Raw genomic sequence first — 18,083 nt, 5'->3', positions numbered from 1 at the left:
TAAGCCCTGCATATCACTTTGCTCTTCATAAAAATGTCATTCATGGGGAAGTGAAAAAACAAATCACACGTATGAAATACAGAGAATGGTGGCGTTTTTATAACACAGTGTTAAGGACACAACTTGAGCTCAACACGCACTAATTTGTCATAGCTTTTTGACATCCAATTCACTAAGCTGTGAGAGAGAGAGGGGGGATTGTTGTATTCACTTCCAGTATTCCTCCTCAGTTCCATCTCCTGGAAGATATTTGCATTCACTAAATGACTGTGGAATTGCATTGAATCAACTTCTGATTATCAGGAAACTGACTTGGAGTTTACATATAGACTCCGCACCCTACGTCTTGATATCCTTCCCCTTCCAAACCTAAGCAAGCACAGAAGCAGCAGTGCGTCCATTTGAAGAAAAGTTGAGAAATTCTCTCTTCAAGTGAAGACATTTTCTCACCTCCGTTGGTGGGGTGGGTGGGTGTTGAAAAGGGATTTTGTCAGACTTTTGCAGTGAAAGAGTTTCTTGAGGATGGTATTGTGCCTCTTTCCTTGGTGCAGACCCACACAAGGAGCAGAGGGAGAGAGAGTGTGTTCAAACCCACCCTGGACAGATTTACTGACCCTGTATCATCTCTCGCCCACTGCGACACATGTGCCATAGGTGGGTTAAGCTCATATGTATTCGAGCTTGTGTATCCCTTCTCTATTCTGCTGTTACCAAGGTTTCTCCAACGGAAAGCAAAGGAAGATCTAGAGACCTTTCACGTCCCTTCCTCCTCCCACCTCTGCTCCCCAGGTATGTGCCGATTCTACCCTGTACTTACTCTATCCCTGCTGTCTCTCTTGAGGAGGTTGTTACGCAGCACTGCCGAGATTGTGTGCAGAGTGGTATCTGTCTTCATCTATGGGTCCAACTACCATTCCTCCTTCTCAGAGTTGGACCACGTTTTCTAGGAACAGGTCAGATCTTACCTAGATTGTTGCTAACCCATTAAGAAAGCTATGAAGATCCACAGACAGTTTTTCTTCAGTTTCCTAACACTATTCTTTTCTACACCTTGGCTTTCTCATAGAGCCATCTTTCCTTCTTTCCTCTACAGGCTTTCTGATTTTTCTCTTCGATTTAACTTACCGGCTAGCATACCTGTGTTTTTACTGCAAGTGGCCTTGAATCTTATATATGAGGAAGTTAGTTATCAAATACAAAACAAGTGAACCGATTGTTCCTTTCCTGCTTTGTTGACCATCTGATGTGTCCCTGAGTCCATCCTACTAATAATCACCCATTCAGGAGCCTCCTTTGCAATCATTCTTTGGCTCACACAGTTTAGACTGTATGATGCTTGGGGCTAAAATTGATAAGTACAAACTAATTACTCAGATTTAGACATGACACTCGCACATAAAGCTCCAATATGTTAATATTGACTTTGCATAAATTATTTTATGATTCCATTTGCATATCAGAATGTCTTGTATATGTGCATTTTGTGCCTGACTGCTATCAAAAAAAATCCCCAAAGATGAGGTGTTATTTCTGAGCGTCTTACAGCTACTCAACAACAAATGAAATAAAAGGTCTACAAAAATATAAACCACAGTACTTTCAAAAAACACTTCTTAGATCAACCCTCTCTCTTGAATGTCACTTTCAGGTTAAATGTGTTTAATGTACAGCTTATCCAAGAGTGAAATTGCAGACAAGTTTGAAGAGACCACTATGCTGGGATCCTTAGATACTGTATCCCTCTAATTTTAGTATCTTATGCAGGGTCCAGCCCTGAGCACCCACTCACTCTGTGCACAAACATTTGCTCAAGACTCACCACGGGCTGGGCCCTGTGATTACGCCTTAGCTATACCAGGTGCTCAGTTGCGTATCTACTGAACTGAAAGTTAAGGTAGCTGTATTAAGTTTTCCTTTCTAATCCCAGCTATGCACCCAATGCTTATAATCTGTCCGTTTCTTTCTTCCTTCCTTCCTTCTCTCCAACCCAACCACCCACCCATCCAGCATGCCAGCCATCATCCACCCAACCTCACAAACAATGGCACAGAAGACAGATGTCATATTCTCTTAGTTCGCTGTCCTCATTCAAATACCAATTCTCCTTTGAGGCTTTTGCCATGTAGTTTTGGACCCTCAGCTCCCTTCCTCACCACATTAAAGATGAGCTGCATCTTTCGCTCCGTCTACCGCATCCCTTTAAACCAGCCTAATGGCTCCCTTCTGAAGACACCCCCACCACCCCTTACTCTATTGCTTTTAAGGATAAACTTGTGGAAACTTCAAGCATTTCACTTCACCTTCTTGACCTGCTCTTCTTCTAAGCCCATCTCTCTTCCACCTGAAATTTTTGGTTTCACAACCTTGATTTTAACTTTGATCTTTGGACTTTTGTGTTGAAAAATTAGAATACTGGCTCTTCCCACTCCAGTCTGAGCTGGCTCACCCCTTGGGATCTCCCCACTGGAGATCCCAGCCAGAGATCCCTATTTCTCCTCACATAAAAATTTGCACACTAAATTGAGCTTGAAATCCAACATCCAACACTAACTACCTATCAGATATTTTAGTTGGCTTAGCCAAGACCCCCCACACGGTGGCAATCAGACACTCTTAGGTCCACTAAAAATCCCCCTAAAGTACACAATTTTGGACCAAGTCTTCATTCTGGCTTCTCTGATCCTATGCATGGGCTGCTTAGGAAAAGGCATCTGTGCACATTGGTGGCGATACAGAGTTAGGACACTGCCTTCCTTGAGTTTGGGTGCCTCATGTGGCTTGGACAGTCCTTGCACTTGTCCTTAATCTATTCTCTTTTCCAGGCTCCTCAGATGTTATTCTCCCATTTTGTCACTCTCTCTCAGTCTCACTTTGGTTCTCACTCTCACAACAGGTGACCTTGCCTCCTATGTCATTAAAAGAACAAAGGCTATTAGGTTTAAATGTTCCCCAGGGAAAAATGTGTCTGTATTCATGCCCAACCTCCCTTTTCCCTCTGGTCTGAATGGAAGAGGTGTGCTTCACTCTGTCCCAGGCTGCGCCCAACTTCACCCTCAATTTTGTTTCTTTCTCTGTCTTTGGGGAGCTAGTTCCATCAATATCTCATTGTTCTCCTCTTAACTTCAACATCATCTTCTCCACTGGCTTCTCCTCCCATGACCTATAAACCATCTCAAGCCTCAAACTCTTCCTGATCCTGTATCCCTTCTTTAGCTGCTCGTTATTTCTCTATTTCACTTAATAACCGCTTTCTCAAAGAAGCATCTATATGTGCTGTTTTGACATCCTCACCCACTGTTTGTATTTTTGACTTACTATACACATAAGAGTCCAGATAGTGTGTGTACAATATAGTTTAAGAATAACGAAGAATACTAAAATGGATACCTGTGAACTCACTACTCGTCTTCACATTACCAATGCCCTATCATCCAGTTTTCAACAGAACCAGCTCTGACAAAGGTCCTTCTGATTGTCAAGTCCATTGGATTCTGTGGAATGCTCATTTCTTCTTGAAACTCTCTTCCACCCAGGCTCCCATGATGCTGTATCCTCCTGGCTCACCTCCACTCTCTGAGCCTTCTTTCCTCATTCTTTTTTTCTGAACCTTCTTTTTCTGCTGTTCTTTGAAGGTTTTGTATTTAGCCTTCTCTTCACTACCTTTCGCTTCCCTGGGTGATCCTGTCTATTACCGTGGCCTTAAAAACCACCTAGTATGCTGATGATGTCCAAATGTATACCCAGCTCTTAACTTCTCACTCTAGGTGTCTGTTGAACCTCTCAACCTGGGTGTTCTACAGTCAATTCAAACTCATCATGTTTAAAACTGAACTCTACTCCCCACAAAACCTTTTCTTCTCTTTGTATTTTATATCCTGGTCATTGGCACCAACATCTATTAACCTTTCGAGTCAGAATACTTGGAATCATTCTAGACTCCCCTGCTTCCCTCCCCCATCCCTCACAATAATAATAGTAACTCACATTTATTAGGCACTTAAAATATGTCATACATTATTGTAAATGCTTTATATGATTTATTTAACACAATTTTCATAACAATTCTAAAAGGTAAGACTCATTATTTCCTCATTTTATAGATGAGGAAACCAAGTCACTAAGAGGCTAAGTGATTTCCTAAATTTCACCCAGCAGTTGGATTTGCCATATCCTGGGCTGCCTCTTGGTGGACACGATAGCTTCCGTGTTCTCGCCCAGACCTAACTGGAGCCTCACGGCCATCCTAAGCCAAGATCTCCCAAATACACCATGCTCTGCATGTGCTAGTAGCCTCCCCCAATCTCTTCTTGTTTGCTGGGATGTTGACTGTCAAAATCCAGTTCCATTTCCTCCTTTTCTACAAAGCCTTTTTTGGCCAAACCAAGTCACTGTTGATTTGACCTTCCTTTGTGCCACATTTTCCCTATACTGATCTCTATTAGAACACTTGTCCCCTCTGTTACAGTTATTGTTTACATATCGATGCCTCCCTTAGCCTGTGATGAGCCCCTGAAGGGCTGACTTCGCATAATTTGTCTGTTGGCTCCAGACCCGAAGGCAGAGCCTGGAACAGAGTGGATGCTCAGAACATTTTTGAGTGAATGTCAAATTGAACAGTATCTCTGCATTGTCTCTACCCTTCTTTCCTGTTACTGGAACTACCATCCTTGCCACACCTTCATTATTTTTAACCTGAATTACTTTAATAGTTTCCTGATTGCTTCTCTTTCTTCTGGTATTATCAATCCATCCTCCACACTCCTGCCAACTTGATTTTCCTAAAGTGTAGCTTCAACCGAAAAGCTTCACTGCTCCAAAATCTTCATAGACCATCACATGCGCGACAATAACAATGACGACAATGATGCCTCCTGTTGAGCTTTACAGTTTTCAGAGGACTTCCACACAAGTTTTCTCAGTTACAACCAACCTTTAAAGTAATTACTACATCTCCATATTGCAGGGGAGGAAGTTAAAGCTCAAAGAGATTAAACGATTTGCCCAAGTCACTCAGATCACCCATGCCACCACTGAAAATCTCCTACTCCCAGTCCAGCGTTTGTTTTCACTCTACTGCATCTGCCCTCAAAGACCTCACCCTAGTATCCAAGACCTTCCACAACAAGGTCCCAGTTTTCAGCCTTGTGCCTTTTTATTAATCTACACACGCACTATGTATAAGAAAAACTACAGTCTCTGCTTTTACTTACACTGTACCCCTTGTATGTGAACGCCCCACTCCCATATGCTTTTTGGATTTCTAGCCATCCATTAAGGCTCCTCTTAAACATCAGCTATATCTTGGGCCTTTGCTGATTCTCCTTCTGTTTCAATATGACATGAGAGTTCCCTTCTCATGCTTCTCCAAAGCACGCACTTTTTCTCTCTCTCATAGTAACGCTTAGATTCTTTTTTGTGCTATAGTTTTATGAATATACACCTCAATCGGCACTCGCCCATTTCTCCCTCTTCTGATACCCTTCCCCAATGTAGAATAAAAATCATACTAAGGAATTCTAATAATCTCTTTAAAGAATATTCAGATTTATTAAAGATAGTCCTCTAAAGAAGAACTGAAAATTTCTTCAGAGAGGGATAGTGTCTACTCACCTTTCTGTGGACTGAAGCACCTTATATACTAAGTGGTGAAATTAACTTGTTGAATTAACTAAATGCCCATATTTCAATGCGAAATTGCTCACTAACATTACTTCAATCTGAGTATTTCCATGTGGTTTTGCCATCTGAGACTTGCTAAATATACAAAGGAACAGTAAAGACAATACGGTTGCTTAAAACATTCAAATATAGTAGAATTTCCAAGAACATAAGAATTATTTATCTGTACTAAATATATTTGTTTTTAGTGAATGTTCAGTGACTTTTTAAGATTGATTATCTATCATATTAAAATTTTCCATTAGGGATGCATGGGAAAATTAAGGGCCAATTGACTATTGTCACTTAGTAGCTCAGTGAACTTAGGTCAGTCACATCTTCAGTAAATTATAGTGATTTCAAGCTGTAGACTTTGGAATCAATCATATCTCAGTTGTGGTATCTTAGAACCAGAGGAAATGGAGATATGAACTATCTCATGGTTTAGTCATGAGGATTAAATAAGATAATACATATAAAGGGCGTAGCATGGTTCCCTGATGTTTAATCATTCAATAAAAGACAGCACTGATTAATATCGAGCTGAGTTTCAGAATTCTTGTCTCTAAAATGAGAAATATAATTTCTCTCTGAGCTTTAGATATTGGGAGTCTGCAGGCAGAATATATGAGAAAGTGTTTTTATAAAAGAATAAAGTATTGTGCAAATGTAATCTGTAATTAAGCTAGTAATTATTAATACAAACTATGTATTACTAAAACAGAAAGTTATTTAAAGAGATTATTATGATTACTAAGTATGATTTGTACTTTAGATTGGAGAAAATGTTCCTAAGTTTTCTCATGGGAACAGATCTATAATAATACCAGTCAGTGAGATAATAAGATTTGATAAAAAAGTGTTTAATTTGTACCTTATTTCTGGTAGTGATTTAAAATGTAAGCAAAAGTAAAAATTTTCATTCCTTCTAAAATTTTACTTAGTTTGCCTGACATTATTTTTCTCATAGAGAAAGAATGCTATTTCATTGCAAGGCCATTAATCCCAAGTACTGAATCCACTGTTCCCCACCCCCGCCCATGCTTTTGACATCCCTGGCCTCAACCATCCTTCATCACTGCTTTGCTCCTATTTCTCCCATGTGGCTGTCCTTTAACCACTTCTTGGACCACAGATAAGGCAGTAAGGACCACAGGTAAGAGAAATATAATGTTTAAAGGCAATTACTTGAAAGTCTGTGTAGCTGCCTTCTCATCTTATAAAGTCCCCTGCCACTTCTTTGATCTGTCTGCCTTCCCTCCTTTTTGATTTTCCCGTCACTTAGGAATGAGCTCCCGCCCTATTCCCCAGGACGGAGGGGTCCTCAGTTTTGAGCTTAGGTTCCTTAGCCTTTTAGATAGTCCAACTGACGGGATTAAGAAGCAACATATCTGTCTTAACACAGCCTCACTAGTCCCATTTCCCTGAGCAGATGTCTAGTTACCCATAGGACATACTTCACGGTGACTTCTTATTTCTTAGATATGCTTAAAATGCCAAGTCTCTGTATAGCAAATATACTCACTTTTCTCCTAAATGAGAGAACAGATGGTTAAATGATAAGGGTACAGAATACTGCATTTCATTAATGTCCAACCTTTTCTCTATCTCCATAGCAATTTTCAGAAGGCCTTGGGTTATGTGGGCCAGTTTCCATTTTCAAGTCTATGGTACAGCAAGATTGACCATGAATCCCAAGAATCCATAGCTTCAAAGTGAGTAGACTTTCACGTGCTCATTTTCCACAACCCTTCTCTTCCTCTGTGTAGCTACCCACTTACTCTGACATTACCTGCATCAGCCTGTCTTAGGACAAATGGTCAGAGGCTCAGGGCATCCATTCACTAAGCAGCACAGCTATTTGTTATTAAAGGAGAGAAGAAACAAAAATTGAATTTTGGCCTGAAATCTAATTTTAGGGTTCCAAATGTACAGTTACGAAGATCTGCAAAGCATATTTAGTTTGCAAACAGATTAAACTAGAAAAATTTTAAAGAATATTTTAACTTTCCTATTAAAATCAGCAAGTAGAGAAACACTGCCCTGGTTTCTCCCCCGTCTGCTGTCTCCCCACTGCAATCTATCTTGGTCACTGTCGCAGAAGTGTTTTATCTGAAATAGTAACTATGATGCACTTGCTCAAAAGCTTCCAGTGACCCTGGTCCAAGCATTCAAGACACCCTGTCATATGGTGCCATCGAGGAACGCCACATGTTACTGCCTGTTACCTTTCTACATAGTCCTCTCCCATGCCAGGTGGGTTTGCTTCCTGTCCCGCCCTAGGTTTTCTTGTCCTGACATTTTTTGCTTTTCCTTTCATGTTATTCCAACTTCATTTACCTCTTCATTCTTTCTCATCCCGGCCTCTCTATGAAGGTCACTGACCATGCTATCCTCAGCGAGGGCTATACATTCCACTCTCCATTACACACGATTCGGGTCACTTATTCACCATTTACACGCCGCTTGGGGCTGAGATTTTTCCTTTTACATTTTGCCACTCTCAGAGTATAAACTTTGTAACTCCTACTAGATTATAACCTCTTTGAGGGAAGGGATCACGAGTAATAACTCTCTTGTACTCCCCAAAGGTCTAGCACAGTGGATAAAATAATAGGAATTCATTTAATCTCTCTGAGAGTCTCTTTATTTGCCTGTAAAATGACGGCAACAATCAATAATACTGTCCTACCAAACACACACGGCTGTTGCCAGGATCAAGAGGGATTCAATTACTTCTTTCTCTTTCAGCAATGTCTCGACATCTGCTGCCAACTCAGATGTCTGCTGGAAAGGGGTGTCTGTCTCCACAGGCCTGGCAAATGACCACAGTGAACTCCAGCATTCTTTGTGCTCAGAAACTTACTCTTTTCAAAATAAAACACTGGGTTAATTCTGTCACTTAGGAATAAAAATGTAAAATGCCAAAGTCGATTTTTACGTGTGGCAGTAGCTGCTGCAGATCAAAGCATTATTTTGTTTTCAGTTTCCATATCAGAATAATCACTTAGCTTTCCAGTTCTTTCACACATATTATTCATGTTATGACACTCTTATCAGATAAATGCCACCGACAACAGAACATGGTAATTTTTATTACACTGTATATCCTTTAAACGCCAGTAGCTAACAGGAGCCCTGTATCTGGTGAAAGGGAAAATACTCCTGCAGGTCTGTTCCTGGAGGCAGAGCACCAGCCCTCGAGTGAGATAAGGGGGAGAAGCACACTATTCCTTCCCTAACAGGACCAGAGAGGACATTCTAATTGTCAATCCATCCTTGGACTTCAGACACAGACTCCAGGGTCAGACTTGAAGGCTGAGCAGATTTTGGCTCACAACAAGGAGGTCTAAGTTGGCCCCTAAATCAATAAAAACCCAAGAACAACCTCATTCTGTTACTATAGCAGGACCTATAGTTTGAAAAATAATAGTTAATCTAGTGCATTCATGTCCATGATAATAACAATCATTATTTGGATGGAAACACTACTCATGGGAAGCTTTTGGAAAAACATTAGCTGCTGAAAAAATAAAAGTAGATCCCCTACTAAGATTTTTAAAAATATATTTTTCATAGTATAGCTTAGGCTGCCAAAATTAAAAATAAGCAAATAACCAATAAAAGTGTAATAACAGGGTTATCAAAAATCACAGTGAAATCTTGTTTCTTTAAACTGAAAACCCAGGAATATGACCAATTTGAAGTAAAATCGGTCTAAGACAGGGGTTCCCAGGAGCTGTGTATGTATTTCCTGGTCTCATACATACCCCCTGGATGGGGGAATCTCAGACTGGAACACCGACTAATCTAATTCATTGCAATGCCAGAGCTTTTTAACTTATCGCCATCCCCTGCTCTCAATGAGGTTAATCCCCAATGAATAAAACAGAGGGTGCACCACGCAGGTAAAGATTAATGGAATCAATTCGAGAAGTAGCTTTCAATTCGGGTTTCACAGACTGAGAAAGACAAGGAGAGCACAGGCATTAGATAACAATATGATCCCATGGACTAAAGGCAAGAAGGCAAGCTCTGGGGCTGACAAATATGAACGTAGGACTGGAAACTGAGGGCGCCTTGGACCTGTGCAACACACTTGCTCTTTGGTCCCTAAGATTTCCAGTTCTCAAAAAGCTGAGGCCACACAGCGTCCGGCCTTTTATTATTTCCTTCACATCGTAAAGAGTGTTATTCACAGTAAGGAAATCAGTCCCATGCACTGGAGACCCGCTTCCCACTTCTCTGACTTCAGCTGTTCCTGGACTCTCCATGGAAAGGATAAGAGCATTGACTGAAGTCAAGATACAACTGCCACCCTTAAAAAAGTTATTTCCTGCTGGATCCCTTCATTCTGGACTTTTTGAAGATTTCTTGCTCTAGATGCAATTTTGCCCTTTTCCAGTTTTCCTCTGGGGCTGGGAGATGGATGTGACCCGTCTTAGCCACTTGTCCTTCTGTGTTAAGTGCATTCCCTGTGCTATCTATTTACTTGGGACCTTTAGGAAGAATAAAAACCATACATTCCTAAAATTCATTTTTAGATTCACCTGGCTTCCAATGTTCACTTTATTTCTGTGTTTAAAGCATACTATAATTCCCATCCTTTAATTCGGGGATCGTTTCCAGAACTGCACATTGCGTTAAAATGCTAAAAGTCATAAAACCTGCCATGGGTTCTCAGAATTTAAAGAAGACGATTTGCAGTTGGGTGAGCAGCTGCAGGAACTTACTGACTCTGGTGACGACTTCACCCCGAGCGCCTGCCGCACCACACAGACACCTGCCAGGTCCCTGCACTCTTACCGACCTGGTGCTTCTCAAGAGAAACACTCACTGTTCTAATTTAAAAAAAGAACAAAGCATTTGGGGGGCATAAGAGGATTTCCCAAATTCTGAATCAGGGGCTGGTACTTTCCTGTGTCATTTCTGAGAACAAATCATATTAAGTCTAGGTTTATGAGAAGTGAGCCAAATTTCTGACCAGCCTGTGAGAAAGGTCGTGTTATTAATGATGCCACTGTCACCGTATTTCTGATCTACATAACACCTGCTAGTGGTAGGTACACAAACACCCAGAAAGTAGCCCTCGTAAAGACATCCAGATCATAATTAATCTTTGAACTAGCTGTGGTTTACAATAATCAAACTGCTCATCCAGAGGCATCTAAGGGTAAAGATGGTATTAGGTGGGACAGAGAGGAAAGCTGTGGAGGCTAGAAGGACAGGAGGGAGATAATGACATTCTTGGCCATGTTTTCCACTTCACATGCTTCCGAACCCCTTTCCACTGACAGATAATCTGGAAGTGTGCATTCAACAAAACCCACATTTCAGTTACAGAAAGGCAGAACAGAACAGGCTTGGAATTGGCATCTGAGAAACCTTGTTTAATACTGGCCCTGCTGTGAATCAGCAGAATGACCTTGTGCAAGTTTACTTTTCTGAGTATTGGTGTTTTCATCTGTAAATTTGTGCTAAAAACCCTATCTTACAGGATTACTGAAATGGTAAGTGATAAATACACGAAGAACCCAATGCAGTGTCTGGCATAGGGTAGGTGCTCCACAGAAGGTAATTATTGCTACCTTACTACCTTTATAATCAGTGTTGGCAGCTCTTGGCTTGGACCTTGTGAAGGGAGGGGATGCACAAAGGAGAAGGCATTTATGAGTTTGTTTTTTAATCTATTTCACTCAGTTAATTATTTAATATTTAACTGGTTAATTATTCATAGTCAAATAAAAGGCATAATGAAAGCGTGCTTATTAAACAACAATTTGCTTCCCTAACTCCCTTTGCCACTAAGCACCCTAAGCACAAGCGGAAGGGGGATGCTATCTCAGTGTCTGGTATTGTTCTCAAATGGGACAATTACTAGTCAGCATCCTCTTTCCAAAAGCTGGTTTTGGGTTCCGAAGAGTTTAGACGCTTTGCCTTTGTGCCTATAGACTACCCCCGGGGTATATCATGTCATGCAAACAGATGACATGATATATATAGAAAACTTCAAAGACAAAAATCTGTTAGAACTAATCAATGAATTCAGTAAAGTTGAAGGACACAGAATCAATTACAAAAATCAGTTGCATTTCCATACACTAATAATTAACTATTAGAAAGGGAAATTAAGAAAATATCCCATTTTCATTGGCATCAAAAGATTAAAATACTCCAAATAAATTTAACCAAGGAAGTAAAAGATCTGTATTATGAAAGCTTTAAAACATTGATGAAAGAAATTAAAGAAGACACAAATAAAAGGGAAGATTTCCTGTGTTCATGGATTGGAAAAATTAACATTGTTAAAATGTCCATACTACCCAAAGCTGTCTATAGATTCAATATAATCCCTATCAAAATTCCTATGGCATTTTTCACACAAATAGAAAAACAATCCTAAAATTTGTATGGAACTATACACAACACTGAATGCCAAAGCAATCCTGAGAAAGAATAAAGCTGGAGCATCACATTTCCTGATTCCAAACTATATTACAACGTTACAGTAATCAAAACGGTATGGTACTAGCAAAAAAAAACAGACACATAGATCAATGGAACAGAATAAAGGGCCTAGAAATAAACCCACGAATATATGGTCAACTAATTTTCTACGAAGGAACCAAGAATATACAATGAGAAAAGAATAGTTTCTTCAATAAGTGGTGTTAGGAAAACTGAATATCCACATGCAAATGAATGAAACTGGTCTCCTATCTTATCCCATACATAAAAATCAAATCAAAATGGATTAAAGAGTTGAATCTAAGACTTGATCCTGTAAGACTTCTAGAAGAATATATAGGGAGTAAGCTCCTGGATTTCGGTCTTGGTACTGATTTTTTGGATTTGACACCAAAAGCAAAGGCAACAAAAGCAAAAATAAAGAAGTGAGAATAAAAAGCTTCTGCACATCAAAGGAAACATCAACAAAATGAAAAGGAAACCTACGGAATAGGAGATTTGCAAACCACATGTAAGGGGTTAACGTCCAAAATATATAAGGATCTTATACAACTCAATAGCAAAAAATCAACCAAATAACCCTAAAAAATGGGCAAAGCACCTGACTAGACTTTTTTCCAAAGAAGATATACAAATGGCCAACAGGTACACAAAGAGATGTTCAACATCACTAATCATCAGGGAAATGCAAATCAAAACCACAATGAGATATCACCTCACACCTGTTAGGATGTCTATTATCAAAAAGACAAGAGATGACAAGCGCTGGCAAGGGTGTTGAGAAAAGGGAACCCTTGTGCACTGTTGGGAATGTAAACCAGCACAGCCACTATGGAAAGGAGTATGGAGGTTCCTCAAGAAATTAAAAATAGAACTACATTGGATCCAGCAATTCCACTTCTGGGTACATACCCAAAGGAAATGAAATCATTGTCTCAAAGAGATATCTGTACTCCCACATTCATAGCAGCATTATTGACAAAAGCCAAGACATGGAAACAACTTAAGTGTTCACTGAGGGAAGAATGGAAAAAGAAAATGTGAGAGATATATACACACACAATGAAATATTATTCAGCCTTCAAAAAGAAGAAAATCCTGCCATTTATGACAACATGGATGGACTTTGAGGGCATTATGCTAAGTGAAATATGCCAGACTAAGAAAGACAAACAGTGTATGGCATTGCTGTATGTGGAGAAACAGAGAGTAGAATGGTGGTTGCCTCGGGGTGGGGAGTGGGGGAATAGGGAGAGATTGGTAAAAGTGTACAAATTTTCAAGTTATAAGATAAATAAAGTCTGAGGATCTATGTATAGTTGATAATAAAGTATTGTAAATACTGTATTGTATAACTGAAATTTGCTAAGAGAGTAGAACTTAAGTGTTCTCACCAAAAAAAAAGGTAAATATACGAGGTGATGGATGTGCTAATTAACTTGATAGTGGGAATCCTCTAACAATGTATATGTATATCAAATCATCATGTCGTGCACTTTAAATACACTACGATTTTATTTGTCCATTATACCTCGATAAAAAAACACTTTTACCTCATTGCCAATTTTATAGGAAAAACATGCTTGAACTGTCACTTTAATTATCTCTCTAATTATTAGCACAGCATATTTATTGGACATATTCTTTTCCTATTCCTCAAATTCCTTAGGAGATGTGGCTCCTTGCCCTAAGTCGAAGGGGTCTCTATCGTCTCAGTGTCACTATTCTACTCGTGACCTGCAGGGCATAATGGAGCAGTCCCTAGCTCTCCTTTTTAGGGCACATATTCTTGCCCACTTTGACATCAAAATATATATTTTTCATATAGTGTTTAAAGAGTGCTTTGGGTATTTAGGAAATTAGATCTCTGTCTCACCTGTTAGGTTGTCACAAATAAATTTTCCGTATCACATCTCTAGGGAAAAAATTCCTGAAGTAAAAACAGACAAGAAAACTCAGAAGAAAAAGCAACTCCTGAGAAGTAAAGATAAGCAATTAAATCTTGTCATCGAAACGTATTCAATATAACCATCAAAGTACATGGCAGGCAAATTTTAACATATAGCAGCTAACTTTTGTAAATGTTAAAACCTGATTGCTAAAAATATTTGTTGTAATAAAAGCCTAAATAGGCCAAAAAAGTAACATTCCAGTTGAACCATTAGATGTGTGAGTGCATTTGCGTGACAGTGTGGGTGAGTGTGTTTATTATATGTGTGTTTTCTGTGCAATGGGTATAAGGGATCTTATTGGGGTGAAACCTTCTAAACCTATATTATGGTGATGGTTGCACACCTCTGTAAATTTACTACATATCACTGAATTGTACACTTGAAATGGGCTAGTTACTTGATGTGTAAACTGTGCCTTGATAAAGTTGTCAAAAAGGAGAGCTCGGGACTGCTCCATTATGCCCTGCAGATCACCAGTAGAAGAGTGACACTGAGACGATAAAGACCCCTTTGACTTAGGGCAAGGAGCCACAGAGAAGGGGTAGCGGGTTTTTGACGACGGGTCAGAATCCTCTTAGGCATGGCCGTGAAGGCAGTGGGCATGAGGAGACTGGCCTACCTAGGGCAGCATGGAGGTGGTGCTGGGGTGGCAGTGAGTGCTCCGGAATAGACAAATGGGACCCGGAGTAGGTCACAAGCACCCAGATCATGGAAGCCTTTCAAAAACAGAGCCACTCAGACCCGACAGAAAGCCAGTGAAGACAGCCAAGCCCGAGTGTCACAATAAGAGCGGTTCTGAAAAGAAAGAAGGTTGGCACAAAGCCGGATGCGTCAACCAATTGCTAGAGATGGGAAATTCTAACTAAAAATTTTAAATGTCACTTTCTTTATAGAATATTTATATTTTAAAACTTCACGCTTCTCCCAGTATTTCAGAGCCCTGTGAGACAAAGAGAATAACCTTGTGTAAAGAAGTGGCGAAAGCATAGGACTCAGAATGAGGAGCTGGCGCGTCTGGCCCTGGGGCCACAGGGAAGCGCGGAATCCGGGCTGAAGGCTTCTAGGGAGTGGCACGTTTCTAATTCTCAAACGGGAGGGCTCGGCCCAGAGAAGCTGTCTGTCCAAGGCCACCAAGTCATCCCGGGACTCAGCCAGAATGTGAAACAGGGGCTTCTGCGTCCTTCAATATTCCTTAAGTAAGAACATTTAACTGGGGTTTAGTGAGAAGTAAATAAGATAACGTATTTGAAATTATTTTATAAATAAGTTACTCAACGCAGAACAATTAGTTTCAGCAGGATTTCTTAAGTGTAAATGTGATATATATTATTAATATATATTATATATAATATTAAATGATATATATTATATATAAAAAAGGCTCTTCCAGCATTATTGGTTCTCTCACGTTTCTCACTGAGCTCTGGTCCTCTCTCTTTTCCTATCCCTCTCCCCACTCCAAAAACAAGAAGTGTGACAAATGAGGAAAGGAGAGATGAGGAAAAGAGCAGAGGCCAGACTGTGGCGAGGTGGTAGGGGCAAAGGAGGCAGGTGAAGGCAAGTGGATAGGAACAAGGACACCTTGCTCTGCCCTTGACCAGGATACGTGCTTGACTTTGCTGGGCCTCTGCTTTCTCATCTGTGAATACTGTGAGAAGAAATGTGATAATCAGAGAGCTTACCAAAAGAAGGAGTCAATCAGATGGAGCCTGTCCCACCCTACCTCAAAAACAACTGTGCACACACCCATCAGGATTCTTGCTGAAGTTTACTCAGAAATTGCCTATGTTCAGCTCTTCTGAGTGATAGAAATGGAATGTATTTACTCTGGAAACTGCATCTCAATATATAGCCAACATCTTAATGTTTTCAGATTCTCTGGCATTTGCCTCTTCCCTTTCCTTGTTATTTCTTCTGTATCTCCTCGAGAAGACATGGTGGCAATTTAAAAAAACAATTTATTTTCCCTGGCTTCAAGTGATGTGGTTACGCTGAGTACCATTTTCACTTCAGAGTAAAACAACCACTGTCCAATTCTCAAATTGCTTCCCCAACCTGGGGAAGTTCATGCCCAAGTATCCGACATGTAATTCTAGAACCAACAATTGTTAAATGGAGTTGAGCACAAGGAAGTTAGGGCAACCGCAGCTAGGGGGAAGGTCATCAATCCCGATGCCAATTAATCTCCCTTAAACAGTTTTTCTATCACACCACCTGCTTCCCTAAGAGTCTGCTCGATCTGAGAGTGTTCCCGGTCGCCCATTAGTCCAGGTCCAACTTCTCAGTCTTGTCTCAGGCCCTGCCTCACCTTGATGAGTCCAGCGTGTTCCTCCCAGGAGCCTCTATTCAGGCGACTGGGTTTACCCAGCTGCCCACAGGAAGGAGGCTCTGTGCATCCCACCCACAGGCTTTGCTCAGGTGTTTACCCATCTGCCTTCGCTTCCATGTCCACATCCATGTCCACATCATCATATCTTAGTTCAAGACCCATATTGTTCAGGAAACATCTGCTCACAGCCTCCTTTTCTTAACCTTTTCTTTCTCTGAACGTCTGGAGCACTAACAGTTTATAGCTCTTAATCAACCACTGACTTAGAGCACATTTAAGCCTTCTGAGGTCAGAGACCCCCTCTGTTGCTCACTGCTCCATCCCCAGTGTCTGCCTTAGGGCCGTGCTCATGGTAGGTACTCATTAAGGAATTCCAGGATGAACTGTTACTTAACATAGGAGGTGTGATAACGCAATGAGACATTGTTAAACCACCACGCTATCACACACATTCAGGTAATTCTTTGTTGCTCTCAGGCAAACAGTGCTGGGATAGCTCAAGACGTTTCTAAAATTCCTCTGTGGGAATCGTTCCACATCACAGTCCTTCTAATTCCCGGGGGGATGGGGTGGGGCAGGGAACCTCAGCATTAGGAGTGGATATCAATTCAGAGAGAATGAAAAGTCACTCAGAGCCAAACTTCAATAAAGTGGCCAATCAAGGTCAGAAAGGTGTTTTGGATCAAAACTCAAGTAAGGATGCTGGTTCCTCATTGCTTCCTCCTTGCTCTCAAGAAGAAAGTAGTTCTAGGAATGCTTGAGAGATGACATCATCAGAATGAGGATTTAGTCTCTCAAGACGACTTTTTGAAGGACAATGAGTGATCCCTTTGCATTAAAAATAGCCAAACATGAATATTTTTCTTTTTTTTTTTTTGTGAGGAAGATTAGCCCTGAGCTAACAACTGCCACCAATCCTCCTCTTTTATTGCTGAGGAAGATTGGCCCTGAGCTAACATATGTGCCCATCTTCCTCTATTTTATATGTGGGATGCCTGCCACACCATGGCTTGATAAGTAGTGCATAGGTCTGCGCCCGGGATGCAAACCGGTGACTCCTGGGCTGCCAAAGCAGAGTGTGTGAACTTAATGGCTCCCACCGGGCTGGCCCCATAAGTATTCCTTTTTTAAAAATGAACCTAGCAACTAAGCACATAGTAGGAACTAAATCAATACCCACTGACCTAACCTTATTTATAGCTGTGGTACAATACTAGTGTGGTTCCATGCAAATATGAACTTTAAAACAAATATGCTGCCTTAAAAATATCAAGCTTCTATAGCAGAACAATAAAATAATGCAACAGTAGGAGACACACAAAAATGCATGACTACCTCTCAGAAGGAAAGGACGTGTGGGGAATTTTTAAATCACAATTCTCAGAGGGGTTTCAAATAATATTGGGGAAAGAAAGAATGTACTAGATGTTTCTGGAGTTCCTTATAATTGTCTCTTTTTGGCTCCTAACGAACTAGCAGCAGAGTCAGAATTATTTTGGGCAAATCTCAAGAAATTAAAACAAAGGTTATAAAAAGAAGAATAGAGGTCAGTGTGTTTACCTAGTACAGATGGTTGTATTTATGTAGTTAGAGGAGTAATGCAGAAAGACTTCCAAAGTTCCATGAGACACATTTGCCAAGAAAATGCTTCAGGTTGGCAGAAGGTAGAAACCCGG

General features: G+C 40.5%; 1 protein-coding gene across 8 annotated transcripts in view; it reads right to left on the bottom strand.

Moving 5' to 3' along the window:
• Positions 1-18,083, bottom strand: part of AFF3 (ALF transcription elongation factor 3) — a 573,094-nt gene that overhangs the window by 197,533 nt on the left and 357,478 nt on the right. The gene's annotated exons all lie outside the window — the stretch shown is intronic.

Source organism: Equus asinus, chromosome 6 (assembly GCF_041296235.1).
Source record: "Equus asinus isolate D_3611 breed Donkey chromosome 6, EquAss-T2T_v2, whole genome shotgun sequence".
Classification (NCBI taxonomy): Eukaryota; Metazoa; Chordata; class Mammalia; order Perissodactyla; family Equidae; genus Equus; species Equus asinus.
Note: the sequence above shows the minus strand (reverse complement) of the source record. Positions and strands in the feature narration are given on the sequence as shown.